The sequence below is a fragment of the Oncorhynchus mykiss genome, chromosome 1 (genome assembly GCF_013265735.2).
Source record: "Oncorhynchus mykiss isolate Arlee chromosome 1, USDA_OmykA_1.1, whole genome shotgun sequence".
NCBI lineage: Eukaryota > Metazoa > Chordata > Actinopteri > Salmoniformes > Salmonidae > Oncorhynchus > Oncorhynchus mykiss.
The window spans coordinates 91,402,907-91,419,585 of NC_048565.1; the positions used below are offsets into that span (position 1 = coordinate 91,402,907).

The 16,679-nt window shown below is 42.9% G+C and overlaps 1 protein-coding gene across 4 annotated transcripts in view; it reads right to left on the bottom strand.

Annotated features, from left to right (window-relative positions):
- LOC118966091 (transcription elongation regulator 1-like protein) overlaps window positions 1-16,679 on the bottom strand; it is a 213,280-nt gene that overhangs the window by 85,739 nt on the left and 110,862 nt on the right. The gene's annotated exons all lie outside the window — the stretch shown is intronic.

The following is a 16,679-nucleotide window of genomic DNA, read 5'->3' on the forward strand; positions in this document are numbered from 1 at the left end:
GTCTTTCTGTCTCTCTCTCTGCTGAACATAACAGCCAACCAGACCGATGTCTTTCTGTCTCTCTCTGCTGAACATATCAGTCAACCAGACCGAAGTCTTTCTGTCTCTCTCTGCTGAACATATCAGCCAACCAGACCAATGTCTTTCTGTCTCTCTCTGCTAAACATATCAGTCAACCAGACCGATGTCTTTCTGTCTCTCTCTGCTGAACATATCAGTCAACCAGAACGATGTCTTTATGTCTCTCTGCTGAACATAACAGCCAACCAGACCAATGTCTTTCTGTCTCTCTATGCTGAACATATCAGCCAACCAGACTGATGTCTGTCTGTCTCTCTCTGCTGAACATATCAGCCAACCAGACCAATGTCTTTCTGTCTCTCTGCTGAACATATCAGTCAACCAGATCAATGTCTTTCTGTCTCTCTCTGCTGAACATATCAGTCAACCAGACCGACGTTTTTCTGTCTCTCTCTGCTGAACATATCAGTCAACCAGACCGATGTCTTTCTGTGTCTCTCTGCTGAACATATCAGTCAACCAGACCGATGTCTTTCTGTCTCTCTCTGCTGAACATATCAGCCAACCAGACCGACGTCTTTCTGTCTCTCTCTGCTGAACATATCAGCCAACCAGAACGACGTCTTTCTGTCTCTCTCTGCTGAACATATCAGTCAACCAGACCGATGTCTTTCTGTCTCTCTCTGCTGAACATATCAGTCAGCCAGACCGATCTCTTTCTGTCTCTCTCTGCTGAAAATATCAGCCAACCAGACCGATGTCTTTCTGTGTCTCTCTGCTGAACATATCAGTCAATCAGACCGATGTCTTTCTGTGTCTCTGCTGAACATATCAGTCAACCAGACCGATCTCTTTCTGTCTCTCTCTGCTGAACATATCAGCCAACCAGACCGATGTGTTTCTGTCTCTCTCTAGTGAACATATCAGCCAACCAGACCTACGTCTTTCTGTCTCTCTCTGCTGAACATATCAGTCAACCAGACCGATGTCTTTCTGTCTCTCTCTGCTGAACATATCAGTCAACCAGACCGATGTCTTTCTGTCTCTCTGCTGAACATATCAGTCAACCAGACCAATGTCTTTCTGTCTCTCTGCTGAACATATCAGTCAACCAGACCGATGTCTTTCTGTCTCTCTGCTGAACATAACAGCCAACCAGACCAATGTCTTTCTGTCTCTCTCTGCTGAACATAACAGCCAACCAGACCAATGTCTTCCTGTCTCTCTCTGCTGAACATATCAGTCAACCAGACCGAAGTCTTTCTGTCTCTCTCTGCTGAACATATCAGCCAACCAGACCAATGTCTTTCTGTCTCTCTGCTGAACATATCAGTCAACCAGACCGATGTCTTTCTGTCTCTCTGCTGAACATAACAACCAACCAGACCAATGTCTTTCTGTCTCTCTCTGCTGAACATAACAGCCAACCAGACCAATGTCTTTCTGTCTCTCTCTGCTGAACATATCAGTCAACCAGACCGATGTCTTTCTGTCTCTCTGCTGAACATAACAGCCAACCAGACCAATGTCTTTCTGTCTCTCTCTCTGCTGAACATAACAGCCAACCAGACCGATGTCTTTCTGTCTCTCTCTGCTGAACATATCAGTCAACCAGACCGAAGTCTTTCTGTCTCTCTCTGCTGAACATATCAGCCAACCAGACCAATGTCTTTCTGTCTCTCTCTGCTAAACATATCAGTCAACCAGACCGATGTCTTTCTGTCTCTCTCTGCTGAACATATCAGTCAACCAGAACGATGTCTTTATGTCTCTCTGCTGAACATAACAGCCAACCAGACCAATGTCTTTCTGTCTCTCTATGCTGAACATATCAGCCAACCAGACTGATGTCTGTCTGTCTCTCTCTGCTGAACATATCAGCCAACCAGACCAATGTCTTTCTGTCTCTCTGCTGAACATATCAGTCAACCAGACCGATGTCTTTCTGTCGCTCTGCTGAACATAACAGCCAACCAGACCAATGTCTTTCTGTCTCTCTCTGCTGAACATATCAGCCAACCAGACCAATGTCTTTCTGTCTCTCTCTGCTGAACATATCAGCCAACCAGACCAATGTCTTTCTGTCTCTCTCTGCTGAACATATCAGCCAACCAGACCAATGTCTTTCTGTCTCTCTCTCTGCTGAACATAACAGCCAACCAGACCAATGTCTTTCTGTCTCTCTCTGCTGAACATATCAGCCAACCAGACCAATGTCTTTCTGTCTCTCTGCTGAACATATCAGTCAACCAGACCGATGTCTTTCTGTCTCTCTGCTGAACATAACAGCCAACCAGACCAATGTCTTTCTGTCTCTCTCTCTGCTGAACATAACAGCCAACCAGACCAATGTCTTTCTGTCTCTCTATGCTGAACATATCAGCCAACCAGACCGATGTCTTTCTGTCTCTCTCTGCTGAACATATCAGTCAACCAGACCGATGTCTTTCTGTCTCTCTGCTGAACATATCAGTCAACCAGACCGAAGTCTTTCTGTCTCTCTCTGCTGAACATATCAGTCAACCAGAACGATGTCTTTCTGTCTCTCTGCTGAACATAACAGCCAACCAGACCAATGTCTTTCTGTCTCTCTATGCTGAACATATCAGCCAACCAGACCAATGTCTTTCTGTCTCTCTCTGCTAAACATATCAGTCAACCAGACCGATGTCTTTCTGTCTCTCTGCTGAACATATCAGTCAACCAGACCGATGTCTTTCTGTCTCTTTGCTGAACACAACAGCCAACCAGACCAATGTCTTTCTGTCTCTCTCTCTGCAGAACATAACAGCCAACCAGACCAATGTCTTTCTGTCTCTCTGCTGAACATATCAGTCAACCAGACCGATGTCTTTCTGTCTCTCTGCTGAACATAACAGCCAACCAGACCAATGTCTTTCTGTCTCTCTCTCTGCTGAACATAACAGCCAACCATACCAATGTCTTTCTGTCTCTCTATGCTGAACATATCAGCCAACCAGACCGATGTCTTTCTGTCTCTCTCTGCTGAACATATCAGTCAACCAGACCGATGTCTTTCTGTCTCTCTGCTGAACATATCAGTCAACCAGACCGAAGTCTTTCTGTCTCTCTCTGCTGAACATATCAGTCAACCAGAACGATGTCTTTCTGTCTCTCTGCTGAACATAACAGCCAACCAGACCAATGTCTTTCTGTCTCTCTATGCTGAACATATCAGCCAACCAGACCAATGTCTTTCTGTCTCTCTCTGCTAAACATATCAGTCAACCAGACCGATGTCTTTCTGTCTCTCTCTGCTGAACATATCAGCCAACCAGACCGATGTCTTTCTGTCTCTCTGCTGAACATAACAGCCAACCAGACCAATGTCTTTCTGTCTCTCTGCTGAACATATCAGCCAACCAGAACGATGTCTTTCTGTCTCTCTGCTGAACATAACAGCCAACCAGACCAATGTCTTTCTGTCTCTCTATGCTGAACATATCAGCCAACCAGACCAATGTCTTTCTGTCTCTCTCTGCTAAACATATCAGTCAACCAGACCGATGTCTTTCTGTCTCTCTGCTGAACATATCAGCCAACCAGACCGATGTCTTTCTGTCTCTCTGCTGAACATAACAGCCAACCAGACCAAAGTCTTTCTGTCTCTCTCTGCTGAACATATCAGTCAACCAGACCGATGTCTTTCTGTCTCTCTCTGCTGAACATATCAGCCAACCAGACCGATGTCTTTCTGTCTCTCTGCTGAACATAACAGCCAACCAGACCAATGTCTTTCTGTCTCTCTATGCTGAACATATCAGCCAACCAGACCAATGTCTTTCTGTCTCTCTCTGCTAAACATATCAGTCAACCAGACCGATGTCTTTCTGTCTCTCTGCTGAACATATCAGCCAACCAGACCGATGTCTTTCTGTCTCTCTGCTGAACATAACAGCCAACCAGACCAAAGTCTTTCTGTCTCTCTCTGCTGATCATATCAGCCAATCAGACCGATGTCTTTGTGTGTCTCTGCTGAACATATCAGTCAACCAGACCGATGTCTTTCTGTCTCTCTCTGCTGAACATATCAGCCAACCAGACCGATGTCTTTCTGTCTCTCTGCTGAACATAACAGCCAACCAGACCAAAGTCTTTCTGTCTCTCTTCGATGAACATATCAGCCAACCAGACCGATGTCTTTCTGTCTCCCAGACAGATCAGCCAACCAGACTGAATAATGATGATGATGTAGGCTAAATCAAATGTTGTTAATCTAATGTTATGCTGCGGTGGCAGTATTGTTAATATTGGGGGGACTTGACAATGATTTTGGGGGGAAATTATACCACCACCCTAAAGGGCACTTTGGAGACTGGAAGGGTAGAGCCTTATCTGTGCACATGGCTGACTCTTATTCAACGATCAGCTAGCTGCACATCATTATGGCATGGCTCCCTGTAAGGAATTTGGTGTGTTCTTGGCTGGTCTCCTGAACAGAGAGAGACTCCCTGTAAGGGATTTGGTGTGTTCTTAGCAGGTCTCCTGAACAGAGAGAGACTCCCTATAAGGAATTTGGTGTGTTCTTAGCAGGTGTCTTGAACAGAGAGAGACTCCCTGTAAGGAATTTGGTGTGTTCTTAGCTAGTATCCTGAACAGAGACTCCCTGTAAGGAATTTGGTGTGTTCTTAGCAGGTATCCTGAACAGAGACTCCCTGTAAGGAATTTGGTGAGTTCTTAGCAGGTATCCTGAACAGAGACTCCCTGTAAGGAATTTGGTGTGTTCTTAGCAGGTGTCTTGAACAGAGAGAGACTCCCTGTAATGGATTTGGTCTATACTTTGCAGGTCTCATAAAAAAGAGATATCCTCAAAAGAACGAGTCCTAGTAGATTCTCCCCCACTGCACAAACAGTTTATCTCCAAACAATCACTCTAACTTAAATGGACGTGTGGAAACCTCCTCCTCAGTCAGGACTGGAAACGGAGAGGTAAAGGCTCATAGAATACTATGGCAGCCTCCCAAATGGTTCGCCTATTATCGGCTGACAACTCACCCTGAATTTAATTCCACCGTTCTATCGATCTCTATATACATTCTGTCTGAAACTGCCATCCTAGAAGTCGTTTCTGTGAATTTCCATATGAGGGGCATTGTACAATTAAAAAAATTATCAAAAATAATCAATCAGCGATTGGATGGACTCTAACAAATCTAACCAATCAGAGAATCAAAGTTGATGACGTCATAATATATATACGCCAGCGCTGGTCCAACCCATCGGTTTCTAGGACCAATCAGAACGGTCGGAATGTGTTCCCATTGTAGAAATCATCAGGGAGGAAGGCTAGTCCAGACTGATGGTCAATAAGAAACGTCAGTTGGTCGGAGTGATGGGTAGTAGCCACGGTAACCCTGTTCCCTATATAGTGCATTACATTTGACCAGAGCCCATAGGGACACCAGCTCTGAGTGCTGTCTACGACGTATAGAGTCTCAGACATATGTTATTCATCTACTTCTCTGGAAGCCAGAAACTTCCTTTTAGAAAAGATCATCAAAGTTTAAAAAGGGTTTGAACTACCTGATTGATTGGTTTAAACTACCTGATTGATTGGTTTGAACTACCTGATTAATTGGTTTAAACTACCTGATTGATTGGTTTAAACTACCTGATTGATTGGTTTAAACTACCTGATTGATTGGTTTGAACTACCTGATTAATTGGTTTAAACTACCTGATTGATTGGTTTAAACTACCTGATTGATTGGTTTAAACTACCTGATTGATTGGTTTAAACTACCTGATTGATTGATTGATTGGTTTAAACTACCTGATTGATTGATTGGTTTAAACTACCTGATTGATTGATTGGTTTAAACTACCTGATTGATTGGTTTAAACTACCTGATTGATTGATTGATTGGTTTAAACTACCTGATTGATTGATTGATTGGTTTAAACTACCTGATTGATTGATTGGTTTAAACTACCTGATTGATTGGTTTAAACTACCTGATTGATTGATTGGTTTAAACTACCTGATTGATTGGTTTAAACTACCTGATTGATTGGTTTAAACTACCTGATTGATTGATTGATTGGTTTAAACTACCTGATTGATTGATTGATTGGTTTAAACTACCTGATTGATTGATTGGTTTAAACTACCTGATTGATTGATTGGTTTAAACTACCTGATTGATTGGTTTAAACTACCTGATTGATTGATTGATTGGTTTAAACTACCTGATTGATTGATTGGTTTAAACTACCTGATTGATTGATTGGTTTAAACTACCTGATTGATTGGTTTAAACTACCTAATTGATTGATTGGTTTAAACTACCTGGTTGATTGGTTGATTGGTTTAAACTACCTGATTGATTGGTTTAAACTACCTGATTGATTGGTTTAAACTACCCGATTGATTGGTTGATTGGTTTAAACTACCTGATTGATTGGTTTAAACTACCTAATTGATTGGTTTAAACTACCTAATTGATTGGTTTAAACTACTTCATCCTTCTAAAAAGCATTTACTGTTTCTTTGTTGAAGGAACGTAGTAGCTTCCTACTACCACTGGTGAAAACCTGCATGACTGTATTACTGTTGTAATAATGGCACCAGAAGGGACGGCTGCCATTTCACAAGCTCCTAGACAATTGTGCTATTTTGAGTGTTTTTTTCACATTGTTTCTTAACTTATTTTGTACATAATGTTGTTGCTGCTGGCTCTTATTACTGAAAATAACTTCTGGATATCAGAACAGCTGTAACACCATCAGAACATCACAATATGTTACCCTCTATCTCCATTCAGCTGTAACAATATGTTACCCTCTATCTCCATTCAGCTGTAACAATATGTTACCCTCTATCTCCATTCAGCTGTAGCACCTTCAGAACATCACAATATGTTACCCTCTATCTCCATTCAGCTGTAACAATATGTTACCCTCTATCTCCATTCAGCTGTAACACCATCAGAACATCACAATATGTTACCCTCTATCTCCATTTAGCTGTAACAATATGTTACCCTCTATCTCCATTCAGCTGTAGCACCTTCAGAACATCACAATATGTTATCCTCTATCTCCATTCAGCTGTAACAATATGTTACCCTCTATCTCCATTCAGCTGTAACAATATGTTACCCTCTATCTCCATTCAGCTGTAACAATATGTTACCCTCTATCTCCATTCAGTTGTAACAATATGTTACCCTCTATCTCCATTCAGCTGTAACAATATGTTACCCTCTATCTCCATTCAGCTGTAACAATATGTTACCCTCTATCTCCATTCAGCTGTAACAATATGTTACCTTCTATCTCCATTCAGCTGTAACAATATGTTAGCTTCTATCTCCATTCAGCTGTAACAATATGTTACCCTCTATCTCCATTCAGCTGTAACAATATGTTACCCTCTATCTCCATTCAGCTGTAACAATATGTTACCCTCTATCTCCATTCAGCTGTAACACCATCAGAACATCACAATATGTTACCCTCTATCTCCATTCAGCTGTAACAATATGTTACCCTCTATCTCCATTCAGCTGTAGCACCTTCAGAACATCACAATATGTTACCCTCTATCTCCATTCAGCTGTAGCAATATGTTACCCTCTATCTCCATTCAGCTGTAACAATATGTTACCCTCTATCTCCATTCAGCTGTAACAATATGTTACCCTCGATCTCCATTCAGCTGTAACAATATGTTACCCTCTATCTCCATTCAGCTGTAACAATATGTTACCCTCTATCTCCATTCAGCTGTAACAATATGTTACCCTCTATCTCCATTCAGCTGTAGCAATATGTTACCCTCTATCTCCATTCAGCTGTAGCAATATGTTACCCTCTATTTCCATTCAGCTGTAACAATATGTTACCCTCTATATCCATTCAGCTGTAACAATATGTTACCTTCTATCTCCATTCAGCTGTAACACCATCAGAACATCACAATATGTTACCCTCTATCTCCATTCAGCTGTAACAATATGTTACCCTCTATCTCCATTCAGCTGTAGCAATATGTTACCCTCTATCTCCATTCAGCTGTAGCAATATGTTACCCTCTATCTCCATTCAGCTGTAGCAATATGTTACCCTCTATCTCCATTCAGCTGTAACAATATGTTACCTTCTATCTCCATTCAGCTGTAACAATATGTTACCCTCTATCTCAATTCAGCTGTAGCAATATGTTACCCTCTATTTCCATTCAGCTGTAACAATATGTTACCCTCTATATCCATTCAGCTGTAACACCATCAGAACATCACAATATGTTACCCTCTATCTCCATTCAGCTGTAACAATATGTTACCCTCTATATCCATTCAGCTGTAACAATATGTTACCTTCTATCTCCATACAGCTGTAAACCCATCAGAACATCACAATATGTTACCCTCTATCTCCAATCAGCTGTAACAATATGTTACCCTCTATCTCCATTCAGCTGTAACAATATGTTACCCTCTATCTCCATTCAGCTGTAACAATATGTTACCCTCTATCTCCATTCAGCTGTAACAATATGTTACCCTCTATCTCCATTCAGCTGTAACAATATGTTACCCTCTATCTCCATTCAGCTGTAACACCATCAGAACATCACAATATGTTACCCTCTATCTCCAATCAGCTGTAACAATATGTTACCCTCTATCTCCATTCAGCTGTAACAATATGTTACCCTCTATCTCCATTCAGCTGTAACAATATGTTACCCTCTATCTCCATTCAGCTGTAACAATATGTTACCCTCTATCTCCATTCAGCTGTAACAATATGTTACCCTCTATCTCCATTCAGCTGTAACACCATCAGAACATCACAATATGTTACCCTCTATCTCCATTCAGCTGTAACAATATGTTACCCTCTATCTCCATTCAGCTGTAACACCATCAGAACATCACAATATGTTACCCTCTATCTCCATTCAGCTGTAACAATATGTTACCCTCTATCTCCATTCAGCTGTAACAATATGTTACCCTCTATTTCCATTCAGCTGTAACAATATGTTACCCTCTATCTCCATTCAGCTGTAACAATATGTTACCCTCTATCTCCATTCAGCTGTAACAATATGTTACCCTCTATCTCCATTCAGCTGTAACACCATCAGAACATCACAATATGTTACCCTCTATCTCCATTCAGCTGTAACAATATGTTACCCTCTATCTCCATTCAGCTGTAACAATATGTTACCCCCTATCTCCATTCAGCTGTAACAATATGTTACCCCCTATCTCCATTCAGCTGTAACACCATCAGAACATCACAATATGTCGAACGATGTCACAACAGATGACATCTGAAAGTGTCCAGAAAACAGAGGAAGAAGAAGACCAAGCATGCATCCCAAATGGCATCCTATTCACTACAAAGTCAACTACTATGGCACCCTATTCACTACATTGTGCACTACTATGGCACCCTATTCACTACATAGTCCACTACTATGGCACCCTATTTACTACATCGTGCAGTACTATGGCACCCTATTCCCTATATAGTGTACTACTATGGCACCGTATTCCCTATATGGTGCACTATGTAGGGAATAGGATGCCATTTGGGACAAAACTCCACTTCCCTGTCCCTGTGTAAATGCAATGGAGATGACCTTCTATCCTCTTACTACTGAAATTTCACCATGATTCATATCACCCTGCAGGCTCATAGTGTTGTTGGGATTCACCATGTTTGATTCATATCACCCTGCAGGCTCACAGTGTTGTTGGGATTCACCATGTTTGATTCATATCAATCACCCTGCAGGCTCACAGTGTTGTTGGGATTCACCATGTTTGAGTCATATCACTCTGCAGGCTCACAGTGTTGTTGGGATTCACCATGTTTGATTCATATCACTCTGCAGCCTCAGTGTTGTTGGGATTCACCATGTTTGATTCATATCACTCTGCAGCCTCAGTGTTGTTGGGATTCACCATGTTTAATTCATATCACTCTGCAGCCTCAGTGTTGTTGGGATTCACCATGTTTGATTCATATCACTCTGCAGCCTCAGTGTTGTTGGGATTCACCATGTTTGATTCATATCACTCTGCAGCCTCAGTGTTGTTGGGATTCACCATGTTTGATTCATATCACTCTGCAGCCTCAGTGTTGTTGGGATTCACCATGCTTGATTCATATCACTCTGCAGCCTCAGTGTTGTTGGGATTCACCATGCTTGATTCATATCACCCTGGAACATCACAGCTTTGTGTAAACAGATGATGAAGAAGAAAGGTTGTAATATGTCCATAAAAAATTCATCAGAACTCACAACACAAGTGGGTTGTTATAGTGAGCAATGGTACTGTATATCACTGTTCTCAGCAATGGACTCCATACACACACACACACACAGACACGCACACACGCACACACGCACGCACGCACGCACGCACGCACGCACGCACGCACGCACGCACACACACACACACACACACACACACACACACACACACGTATATGTACGCGCGCGCACACACACACACACACACACACACACACACACACACACTCCTATGAAAGGTCCCACGCCATACTGTCGTTGAGTCACTGCATTGGAAAACCTTGTTACATAATGCTAAATAATTCATGAGGAGCTGCGGTCTCTTGTGCCCCTGCTGTAAACTTTGAGGAACGGGGAGGAGGGGGCCATGTTGGTGTTTTACACACTAAGAGGAGATGCTGCTTACCCAATCAGCACCACTGTGTTAGTAAGGAAATGCCTAAAAACGGGTATAGTGTCCTTTGGAAGCATACACACTGAGTGTACAAAGCATTAAACCTCTTTCATGTAAAGTCCCCTGTTTAGGGGACCAGTGTGGTTCTGGTAACTGGTAACCTGTGTGGTTCTGGTAACTGTTCCAACCAACATTTTCGGGATTAAATTGGTCTGTGGACTCTGTAGATGGAATTGGCTTGCATCGAGTGGTAGCCCTGATTCTCAAGGACACAGGAGAATTGTTTCCTCTGCCTGTGTGAAGCAGGATGTGAAATCTGACACCACTTGATGCTGGGATGTCCCTCCTACAATTTTAATTCGTTCTTCCGACTGTCCATCAAGTCCTGGTTGAACCCGACATCACTGCCATGAAAAAAACATATGCCTGGAATCCTTAGATTGTAACGCAACAGGACAGAGTGGTTTGGTAACTTTAGCACATTCAGAGATCAATTTATAGCCGGTATTCTAAAAATAATTGTAAACAGAGAACAGAGAACTTTCTAATTGTAAACCCAGTAGCACTGCAGTTCTTGAAACAAACCGGTGCGCCTGGCACCTACCACCATACCATTAAATATTAAAATATGTCTTGCTAATTCACCGTCTGAATAGCACACACACACACACAATCCACGTCTCAATTGTCTCAAGGCTTAAAAATCCTTGTTTAACCACCCGTCTCCCCCCCCTTCATCTACACTGATTGAAGTGGATTTAACAGGTGACATCAATAAGGGATCATGGCTTTCACCTGGATTCACCTGGTCAGTCTATGTCATGGAAAGAGAGTGTTCGTAATATTTTGTACACTCAGTGTACATCAAACTGTATGAATAATGAACGCTGTGATCGTGTCGTGTAAATGTTTGGATGAGGGAGAGCCCAATCACACCAGGGGGTCAGTATAGAATATATTCCATAGACTCAAACGCTCCATGTAATATGTAGACTATAGATCTGGTACTGATATTATGGTACTGTTATCACGGTACTGATATCACGGTACTGTTATCACGGTACTGATATCACGGTACTGTTATCACGGTACTGTTATCACGGTACTGTTATCATGGTACTGATATCACGGTACTGTTATCACGGTACTGTTATCATGGTACTGATATCACGGTACTGTTATCACGGTACTGTTATCACGGTACTGTTATCATGGTACTGATATCACGGTACTGTTATCACGGTACTGTTATCACGGTACTGTTATCATGGTACTGATATCACGGTACTGTTATCACGGTACTGTTATCACGGTACTGTTATCATGGTACTGATATCACGGTACTGTTATCACGGTACTGTTATCATGGTACTGATATCACGATACTGTTATCACGGTACTGTTATCACGGTACTGTTATCATGGTACTGATATCACGGTACTGTTATCATGGTACTGATATCATGGTACTGTTATCACGGTACTGTTATCACGGTACTGTTATCACGGTACTGTTATCATGGTATTGATATCACGGTACTGTTATCACGGTACTGTTATCATGGTACTGATATCACGGTACTGATATCATGGTACTGATATTATGGTACTGTTATCATGGTACTGATATTATGGTACTGATATCACAGTACTGATATCATGGTACTGATATTATGCTACTGCTATCATGGTACTGATATTATGGTACTGATATTATGGTACTGTTATCATGGTACTGATATTATGGTACTGTTATCATGGTACTGATATTATGGTACTGATATCACGGTACTGATATCATGGTACTGATATTATGCTACTGCTATCATGGTACTGATATCACAGTACTGATATCACAGTATTGATGTGTTGGTGCTGTTATCATGGTACTGATATCACGGTACTGATATCATGGTACTGATATTATGGTACTGTTATCATGGTACTGATATCATGGTACTGATATTATGCTACTGATATCATGGTACTGTCATCATGGTACTGATATCATGGTACTGATATTATGCTATTACTATCATGATACTGATATCACAGTACTGATATTATGCTACTGCTATCATGCTACTGATATCACGGTATTGATATCATGGTACTGATATTATGCTACTGCTATCATGGTACTGATATCACAGTACTGATATCACAGTATTGATGTTTTGGTACTGATATTATGGTGCTGATATCACGGTACTGATATCCTGGTATTGATATCATGGTACTGATATCCTGGTATTGATATCATGGTAGTGATATCCTGGTATTGATATCATGGTACTGATATTATGGTACTCATATTCTGGTAGTGATATCCTTGTATTGATATCATGGTACTGATATCATGGTACTGATATCCTGGTATTGATATCACGACTCTGATATAACGGTACTGATTGCTGACAAAATATATTCAAAACAAGAAAACATCTTGTACAGAAGCATTTCACCACAGGCTGCTCCGTCTCCTTGTTTCTATATTCAGACAGCAACAGACGGGTTTACAATCTACTGAAAATGCAATTTTAATACTTAAAGATTCCATTAAAAAACCAATTGCATTTCTTCTCCTCTGAAACTCAATACATTATCTTTCTTAAGGGGATCAACTCTCCGTCCTGTGACAGAAAGCGCCAAGTGAGTCCCAAATCGCCTCATATTCCCTACGTAGTGTACTACTTTTGGCCAAAGCCTTATGGGCCCTGGTCGATAGTAGTGCACTATATACAGTAGGTAATAGGGCGCCGTTTGGGATGTATTCACAGTGTAGTGTTATTCCATATCCTCAGGACTAGATGAGCCAGCTGATGAGACGAGGGTAAGGGGACTCCCTTTACAACACAGCAACACTATTGGACATTATTGTATTTTTTGTTCCGGTGGCTTCTCTTTCTAAAAGTCATTATTTATGAGCCATTCTAATGAAAGCCTTTGACACAGAAACACTCAGTATCGATTAGCAAATCAGTACTTCTAGTATCCGTTTACCCGTTTGGGATTAACATTTAGTTGGGTGGCGGTTTGTCCCAAATGGCACCCTATTCCCAACATAGTGCACTACTTTAGACCCCGGTGGTTAAAAGTAGTGCACTACATAGGGAATATGGTGCCATTTGGGACAAATTCCTTGGTTGGTGGAGAGATGTGTAATAGAGGCCTATGGGGTCATCGTTGGTGTGTGTAAATCACATAACAAAACCAATATATGTTCAAGGGGTTGCATCCCAAACGGCACCTTATAGCCTACACAGCACACTACACAGCACACTACACATCACACTACACAGCGCACTACACAGCGCACTACACAGCGCACTACACAGCGCACTACACAGCGCACTACACAGCGCACTACACAGCGCACTACACAGCACACTACACAGCGCACTACACAGCACATCACACTACACATCACACTACACAGCACACTACACAGCGCACTACACAGCGCACTACACAGCGCACTACACAGCGCACTACACAGCGCACTACACAGCGCACTACACATCACACTACACATCACACTACACAGCACACTACACAGCACACTACACAGCACACTACACATCACACTACACAGCACACTACACAGCACACTACACAACACACTACACAACACACTACACAACACACTACACTTCACACTACACATCACACTACACAACACACTACACAGCACACTACACATCACACTACACATCACACTACACATCACACTACACATCACACTACACATCACACTACACAACACACTACACATCAGACTACACAACACACTACACATCACACTACACAGCGCACTACACATCACACTACACATCACACTACACATCACACTACACATCACACTACACAGCACACTACACATCACACTACACATCACACTACACAACACACTACACATCACACTACACAGCGCACTACACATCACACTACACATCACACTACACATCACACTGCACAGTGCACTACACATCACACTGCACAGTGCACTACACATCACACTACACAGCGCACTACACAGCACACTACACATCACACTACACAGCGCACTACACATCACACTACACAGCACACTACACAGCACACTACACAGCACACTACACAGCACACTACACAGCGCACTACACAGCACACTGCACAGTGCACTACACATCACACTACACATCACACTGCACAGTGCACTACACATCACACTACACATCACACTACACATCACACTACACAGCACACTACACATCACACTACACAGCACACTACACATCACACTACACAGCACACTACACATCACACTACACAGCGCACTACACAGCACACTACACAGCACACTACACAGCGCACTACACAGCGCACTACACAGCGCACTACACAGCACACTACACAGCACACTACACAGCGCACTACACATCACACTACACAGCGCACTACACAGCACACTACACAGCGCACTACACATCACACTACACAGCGCACTACACAGCACACTACACAGCACACTACACAGCACACTACACAGCACACTACACAGCACACTACACAGCGCACTACACAGCACACTGCACAGTGCACTACACATCACACTACACATCACACTGCACAGTGCACTACACATCACACTACACAGCACACTACACAGCGCACTACACAGCGCACTACACATCACACTACACATCACACTACACAGCACACTACACAGCACACTACACAACGCACTACACATCACACTACACAACACACTACACAACACACTACACATCACACTACACATCACACTACACAGCGCACTACACAGCACACTACACAGCACACTACACAGCACACTACACAGCACACTACACAGCACACTACACAGCGCACTACACAGCACACTGCACAGTGCACTACACATCACACTACACATCACACTGCACAGTGCACTACACATCACACTACACAGCACACTACACAGCGCACTACACAGCGCACTACACATCACACTACACATCACACTACACAGCACACTACACAGCGCACTACACAGCGCACTACACATCACACTACACATCACACTACACAGCGCACTACACAGCACACTACACAATGCACTACACAGTGCACTACACAGCACACTACACAGCACACTACACAGCGCACTACACAGCGCACTACACAGCGCACTACACATCACACTACACAGCGCACTACACAGCGCACTACACAGTGCACTACACAGCGCACTACACAGCGCACTACACATCACACTACACAGCGCACTGCACAGTGCACTACACAGCACACTACACAGCGCACTACACAGCACACTACACAGCACACTACACAGCACACTACACAGCGCACTACACATCACACTACACAGCGCACTGCACAGTGCACTACACAGCACACTACACAGCACACTACACAGCGCACTACACAGCACACTACACATCACACTACACATCACACTACACATCACACTACACAGCACACTACACATCACACTACACATCACACTACACAGCACACTACACATCACACTACACAGCGCACTACACAGCACACTACACAGCGCACTACACATCACACTACACAGCACACTACACATCACACTACACAGCGCACTACACATCACACTACACAGCACACTACACAGCGCACTACACATCACACTACACAGCACACTACACAGCGCACTACACAGCGCACTACACATCACACTACACAGCACACTACACAGCGCACTACACATCACACTACACAGCACACTACACAGCGCACTACACAGCACACTACACAGCGCACTACACAGCGCACTACACATCACACTACACAGCACACTACACAGCGCACTACACATCACACTACACAGCACACTACACAGCGCACTACACAGCACACTACACAGCGCACTACACAGCGCACTACACAGCGCACTACACAGCGCACTACACAGCGCACTACACAGCGCAC